Genomic DNA, 7,472 nt, shown 5'->3' with positions numbered 1-7,472 from the left:
CCTGATAGGGATGAAGAAACTGAGAAGCAGAAAGGCTGAAAAATTTGCCCAAGGTCGCAGCACTCGTAAGTGGGAGAAAGGAGCTGTTATCCATGTCTTCTTACTCCTGAGTTCTCAGAATAAAAATAACATAAATTTCATTTACACTTCTTTCACCCACCCATCCACAAAACCTCACAAAAATCAAGATTTAAAACATGCAAACTTTAATAACACTAGACATAAATGTCAAACCGTGTTCCCTGAGTCTCTAACTGAAACTTTTAATAAATATGCTTTTATTAGAAGTGGATTGCGGAGGAAGCATTGGAAAAAGGCGGGAATTTCAGTTAAACTCCAAAAAATTGGGCTAAACTGAGCTGTGAGATGGCCCTTCTTACACCATTTCCCCCCAGGACATAATTGCTCTTTCTGATTGCCTTGCACTGCACTTCCAAGGAGAAATGAAACCAACACAGTGGCAGGCCTTCCAATCCACAGCACAGTCTACACTGTTTTTGACTTGTGTCCACCCTGCGCTGTACCGGAATGCGCAGGGCATGCCATGGCACAGATGCCAGCAGAGGGAATCTAGTGCAACAAGCACGGTTGGCTTGATGTGGGGCGAATTAAACAGGGAACAGATCTAATCTGAATCAGAATGGAGTCTGAGAACAGGACGGGGGGGGGGGGGCACAGCACCCGTCCCAGGCGCCGTCTGAGTCCATGCCAGGGCGGGTTAAATGAATTCGCAGATCCAGGCTGCGGGATCGCGGGCCCTGGGGTGGGTGTTGGGTGCGCCAGAGCACCCTCGCATCCCAAGCTGCCTCTGCTAGTGAGAAGCTGGTGGCCGCACGCTCCTCCCCGGCCCCTCCTCCCGCAGCTGGGGGAGGGGAAGTCGGGGCCATAAGACCTCCCAGGACGCACAGAGGGCAAAGCCCGCGACTGCCCTTTCGCCCGCGCGCGCCGGAGTTGCGCGGGGACTGCTGCAGGCAGAGGCGCAGAGCCGCGTTCGACCCGCTCGGGGGCCGTCGGTGCGCCGCGGAACGCTCCCGGGGACCCGGCTCTGGAGAGCAGCTCGCCGCGGCGCACGGTGAGAGGCGGGCGCCGGGGGAGGGGTGCGGGGCGGCGGGGCCCGCGCTGCACCCGCGCGGCGCTCGAGGCGGAGGAGCCGGAGCCGGAGCCGCGCGGAGCTCGGGGAAGCGGCGCAGCTGGAGCCGTGCCCGCCTCCTGGCCGGCGCCGGGCTCGCGGTGCCCGCTGCCCTCGGGGACAGCGCTGGGGTGTTTGCGATCGGCGGAACGGAATTCAAACCCAGGTCGCCCAAAGCTTGTCTGGAGGAAGAATCCGATTCGGTGCCGAAGGGGAGAATCAGGCCAGGGGAACTGGAAACCCAGGGCGTTTTCTCCTCTATGGGCCTCTCGCTGGGACAAAACAAAGCAAAACCATCCCTTAGGGCGTATTGCTTCTGCACCAGCCCAGCTCCGAGTAGCTGTTTTAGGACCAGAATTACAAAAACAAAGCAGTGCTGTCCCTGCTCGGCTCTGTCGCTCCTCGAGTCCCAGAGCTCCCCACTTCGGGCCAGGTAGGCTCAGGGCTGCTCAGCCCTGGGGCGGGAGGGGAGCAGAGAATGTGCTCTTGTCCCTCATCCCCTGGAGCTTCTCCTAGAAGTTTCTGTCTCCAAAAAACCCGAAGAGGCCAGGCTTTCCATCAGACCCGTGGTTCTTGGGGCAGCTGCAGAGGTGAGGGGGAGGGAGGAGAGAGGTGTGGCGGGCTCCTAAGGGGAGCTTGCCACCTTTGAAGGACACACAGGTTCAGGTTGGGAGGGACTGGTGTTAACAAATCAGGCTTGCACAAATTGCCTTTGACCCGAATGAGATGCTGAGCTGGGAGACTGGTATGTGAGTAAGGGCAGGAAAATGTGTCTGTTGTTAAAGTGTGGGCCATCCCAAAAGGCTCAGGACCAAGTATTGGGCTAACATGGAACTCGGGGACGAAGGTATTAAGTATTGGTCTGATCCATAAGAAGGAGATGGCCTTCTGGCCCCCACGAGGGACGGGTGAGCTGCCAGGACCTGGACAGATTTCCTCACAGAGGGAGTTCTGGTGGCCCTGGGGAGAGAGCCACCCAAGTGGCATTTTCCAGCTTGCCCACTTCCACTCACTGCCCATGGGCACGAAGGGTTCTCTCTCTTCCCCAGACATTTGTGCAGGAGTTGCTGCTGTGGACAGCGTGGTGATGCCCTTCATTGAAGTGGGCCCTTTGTTCTCAAGGCAGACACCACACTCTGTCATCACAGACTGTCACCAGGGCTTCCAGTGTCGGTAGAGCTACTAGCAGTGAGGGAGTAGCAGAGTTGGGAGGGATGTTAATCTGGCTCAGCAACTCATTTGACAATTGAGAAATCCCTTCTGAGGTGCGAAAGGGCTTGCTTAGCACCCCAACTGTTCCCCGAAAACAGAAGCCTGGGAAGCTGGTTCCTCATTTCCTCTCCACTTTATGTCTGTGCTTGTGCACTTCGGTGGTGAGGAATATGCATTCCCTCACCTGGTTAGATTTGGGGACTAATACAATTTTCCTTCCTCTTTGAGACTCTCAGCACAGGGCATTAAGGAAAGTGCTGACTAGGTACCTGAGCAACTGGAATGGGCCCCCTGGGAAAGTCAGCTGGAGTTTTGGCACCTGTTTTCCTTTCCCTGACACCTCAGAAAATGGATACTTTCTGGAAAGGAAAGGGGCTCAGGGCTGGGAATCATGTAAGGTGTTTATTGAGAAGGCTGGCTAACCAAGAAGACAGGGAGCATGCGAGCATCCAAAACCTGTCTTCGGGAGTGGCCCGAGGGATCGGGTTATATGGGGCAAACTGAGGCTGGGAATGGAAAGCAGCTACCTGCAGCCCTGGAAGTCATTCTTTTGATCTTGGTCACCTAGGGATGTCTTGATAAGGTGACATCTTAACCCATTGTTCACAGCTGTGCCACCTCCTTAACTGCTTTAGTCCAAGGGGAGTGCAGGGTGCAAAGGCCTAGGAGAAAGAAGCACAAGGAAAAAAACCCTTAAATCCCTGTTTACATAAGTATATGTGTTTTACAATTTTATAAGTAATATCATTATATTTCAGATTAATTCAGGTGCTCAATCTTTGGAAATTATCAGTGCCCCTGTAATCAGGTTATTTATACCTTTGTTCATCTTAAGCCTGATTTTTTTTTTTTTTAACAATTCATTGATTTTGAGAGAGAGAAGAACGGAGAGAGAGAAACATCAATGTGAGAGTATAACATGGATTGGCTGCCTCCCACACATCACACACATCAAGTCCTCCATCCCCACCCCCACCAGGGATCAAGCCCAACCCAGGAATGTGCCTTGACTTGGAATCGAACCGGCAACCCTTCAGTGCATGGGATGACACCCAACCACCTGAGCAACACCTGCCAGGGCAAGCCTGATTTTAACACCCATGATTATTGGCCCCACTGACCTCTTGAGACATTGAGAAATTTCCATAAAAGTGAAACACTGAAGAGAAAGTATTGAGTGATAAGAAATCGAAGGGGAAACATTGAGCTCAAAATTTATATTGTTCTGGAATTCTGTGGAAGCTTTGTGGTTTGAAAGGATGGGCAGTGGATTTTGACTGCCTTTCTCTGTGAAGCAATCATCTGTTATGTACTCTGTCACTTCGACCGTTTTACAGATATAGCACTTTAATAGAAACAGTCTATTATATAGGCTTATAGTTTCTTTTCAAAAATAAACTTAGCAGTTGAGGAGAAAGAAAAGTCTACTGTAAGAATAGATACTGATTGAATTAAGGAGCTAGTTGATTGCTAGTACAGCTTTGTGCATTCCTTCCCTGACTTCAAGAAATAATTATTGAGCCCAGCCCGTGTGGCTCCGCGGTTGAGTATCGACCTATGATCCAGGAGATCGCAGTTGGATCGTGGTTCGGTTGCTGGTCAGGGCACATGCCTGGCTTTGGGCTCGATCCCCAGGGGGGCCAAGCAGGAGGCAGCCAATCAGTGACCCTCTCTCATCATTGATGTTTCTATCTCTCTCTCCTTCTCCCTTCCTCTCTCTGAAATCAATAAAAATCTATTATAAAAAAAGATTTATTGAATACCTACTGTATGCCAGACACTGAATATAGAGCAATGTGATTAAGACAGGGCTCTGTTCTCATGGAGTTCACGTTCTACAACTGAGGGATGAGCAAGGTAAATTCATGTAGTATTGCAAGTTTTGAAGAAAAGGAAACAGTGCTGTGGTAGAGTATTGTGTGTATGTTAGAGAGAAAGGGAGAGAGGTGGGAGGGGCCCAGCTTTTTTTTTTTTTTTAGTATTTTATTTATTGATTTCAGAGAGAGGAAGGGAGAGGTAGAGAGAGACAAAAACATTGATGATGACTCATTGATTGACCATCTCCTTCACACCCCTGCTGGGGATTGAGCCCAGCAACCGGAGCATGTGCCCTGCCCGGGATTCAAACCTCAGTCTCCTGGATCATAGGTCGTTGTTCAACCACTTAGCCATGCCAGCCGGGCAGGGGCCCAGCTTCTTGGATTGGGTTTTGAGGAGAGGCTTTTTTGAGAGATGGCCTGCAGATGAGCCCCCAAGGAGATGGGCAGACAGTTCCAGTGGACAAGATTACAAGTGCACAGTCCTGGGAACAAGCTCAGTGTGTTTCAGGCACAGTTGAAAGGCAGTGTGGCTAGATGGAGGTGAGGGAGGGGGAGAACTGAGGAGTGAGGTGGAGGGGCAGGGGCCTGGGCCTGCAGAGCCTCGTAGGCTGAGGTAAGCCCTCTGGGCTTTACGTGCAGTGAGAAGCTAGAAGCAGAGGCATGAGGAGATAAGAGTTACATTCTTTCAGAGGCCACTCTGGGTGCTATGTGAGGAATGGCTGATGGTGGGGAAAGGAGACCAGCTCGGGTGTATTGGTAGTGATCTAGTGGAGCGTGGAAGAGTAGGCAGGCAGAGCTATATTTGGAGGTAGAGTGGGAAGTTAATGTTTCTGTTTCAAATTCCCCATCTATGTAATGAGGATGACATTGTTATATCTTATAAAAACAAATAAGCTTGTGAATATACTCTTAGGATAATGTAAGATTTTTATTACTATCCTTATGTGCTAATATTATGTCACTTTGAATTCCCTGTGCATCATTTTCAAAATTTTTATAATAAATTTCAGTGTCTTTTTATTTATCTTATTCTTTTCAAATAATGTAACTTATTATACATAAAAAATGTTCTGCTCTGTTCATAGTGTTGGGAACTTTTAACTAAGAGCTACCTATAAAACATGCCATCATAGAATGCTGTGATTTTAATGCTAAACTGATAGACCACTTTGGGAAGTTGAAAGTGATCAGGTAAAATTCAAAATAGAGTATTTGAAACAGGGAATTGGAAAAAAAGGACAGAAAAGAGTTAGCAGCTTTGCCTTTGTCCTGAATAGGGCTGTGCACAGATATCTGTGTGACGATGGCCTTTTGATCATTGAAAATCTACACGCGGCAGCAGGATTTCTGGTGGGAGCGTTGGAACGGGCTTGAGTAGGGTTGTTTCCCTGAGTGAAGCTTTCACTGTCTAAGGAAGCTCTTGAACCTTCCCTAGTTGACCACTGACTAGATTTTAGAGAGCCAGGGAAAAGTTTCAGTGTTGTTTACCACCTAGGGTAGGAATGACCTCAGCAACAGGACAATCAACTACCACAGTGAAGCAAACCTATTTCTCTTTCCTGCCTCATGTTGACACACATGGCCCTAGAGTGAGATGTTTCTGTTTTCAAGCGAGTGGAAGCCCTTCCTCAATTACGTGGTGTGCAGGGCAAGAGCCAGCTCTTAGAGACTCGGTTATCTGCACTTACCAGACCCCATTCATTATTTATTGGTCAGTGCGTCTGAATTTCAGCTCGAAGTGGCCAGTCTGGTGATTCAAATTGCAGACAGAATGTGACAGCAATTCCGGGATCTGTATGGCTTCTTTTCTGCCATATTTACCATCTTCATCTCTTAGGATTGAGCGTGGTTGGGGCATCTTTAAGGAGGGTTGTTCTAGTTCTCCCTGGAGGCCACTCATCTATTCTGTTTGAGTTATATGTTTTGAAATGTTGAATTAGCTGCTCTCCTTTATAAATCAGTAGATTTTACAGAAGAATGTAGTTTTACAGCATTTCTTGAAAAATAAGCTAGGAGCTCTGGTGACATGGAGCTCTCATTCCTACATGACAACAATCAGCTGAAGAGGGGTGTGACTCCCTTTTAGGTGGTCCTGTTTGTCACAGTGCCCACCACTGATTTTTCTATTACACGGGTCCTGCTTAACTCATCTACGTTGCCTGGCTGATCTTAACCCTCAGGTTGAGGGTTATCTGGCTGGCTGTTCCACTCTTGCCCTCATTCAATGCAGGAATCCCTTCTCAGGATCCTTGCTGGTATTCCCCAGACCTGCACTTAAACTGCTCCTTTAATAAAGAGAATACAGTAATTGTTGTCAAGCTCCTGACCAACTTCTACAATCTGGATCCAAGTAGAACATGTCCCTTTTCCATAAATCTGTAGCTGTCATGTATTCTCTGGTTTCCCCCCCCCAGAATAAACATCCCTAGTTCCTTCAACAGCTCCTCATGTGACTTGCTGCATTGTTCCCTCACCAGTCTAGTTATTGTTCCCTTGACTCAACTTTCATTGTTCAAGTCCCTAAAGCCCCAGCACTTCCATGAGATGTGCTTTAACTGGGGTGGAATGTCCCAGTGTGCTTTCAGTATGGCATCAAACTGCTCAGTGATAGTGGTCTTAGAAAACTCTTAATGTCTATGGCCTTATAGCTGATTAGGGCTCCAGACATCTGGACATTTGCACACTGGGTGCAGATGAGGTCCCATTTTCAAAATGTAAGTAGAACAAATTGATTTTATTTTAGTTGCAGCTGTTATGTCCTTGTACTTATATATGGCTGTTTTATGAAATTACTTCCACAATAGGGAACTGCTGCTTATTTTTCTTTTGACTTTTATTGAGTTTCTTAGGTTGTGAAATGATTTCACAAGAGTTGTGTCTACTTCCCAAGATAAGAAGCATTAGAGTCTTTTGCAGAAGTCACTTACTTAGATGTTATACATCTAAGACAATCTCCAGACTAAGTTTTGATTCCATTAGTTCATGTGGTAGAGAGAAAAATAATATTAATAGATTAGGTAGTTTTTTTCTCTTTCCTATTTTAAATATTAACAAGTATGAAGTAAGGTAATTTTTGTCGATGGTTTTAAAAGGGATCATATTTCTCAGATAAAGACGGGACCTCAGAGTCCAACCACACCCATGCACCCCTCTCTTTTCAACCCCCCCCCCCGGCAGGGGACCAGTTAGCAGTGTTTGAAGCCTTCTCATGACATTGCGAGTTATACATCGCAAAAGGCCTGATTATCAAAAGGTTCTCCATTGTATTGACCAGGCATCTGCCTCCCTATAGCCTGTTTCAGAATGAAATA

General features: G+C 47.7%; 1 protein-coding gene across 1 annotated transcript in view; it reads left to right on the top strand.

Moving 5' to 3' along the window:
* The first annotated feature begins 965 nt into the window (after positions 1–965).
* Positions 966–7,472, top strand: part of PLA2G7 (phospholipase A2 group VII) — a 37,599-nt gene continuing 31,092 nt past the window's right edge. Inside the window, exon 1 of the mRNA XM_087817127.1 lies at positions 966–1,072. The gene's annotated coding sequence lies outside the window, so the exon portion shown is untranslated. The remainder of the gene's footprint in view (positions 1,073–7,472) is intronic.

Source organism: Miniopterus natalensis, chromosome 5 (assembly GCF_054644295.1).
Source record: "Miniopterus natalensis isolate mMinNat1 chromosome 5, mMinNat1.hap1, whole genome shotgun sequence".
Taxonomy (NCBI): domain Eukaryota; kingdom Metazoa; phylum Chordata; class Mammalia; order Chiroptera; family Miniopteridae; genus Miniopterus; species Miniopterus natalensis.
Note: the sequence above shows the minus strand (reverse complement) of the source record. Positions and strands in the feature narration are given on the sequence as shown.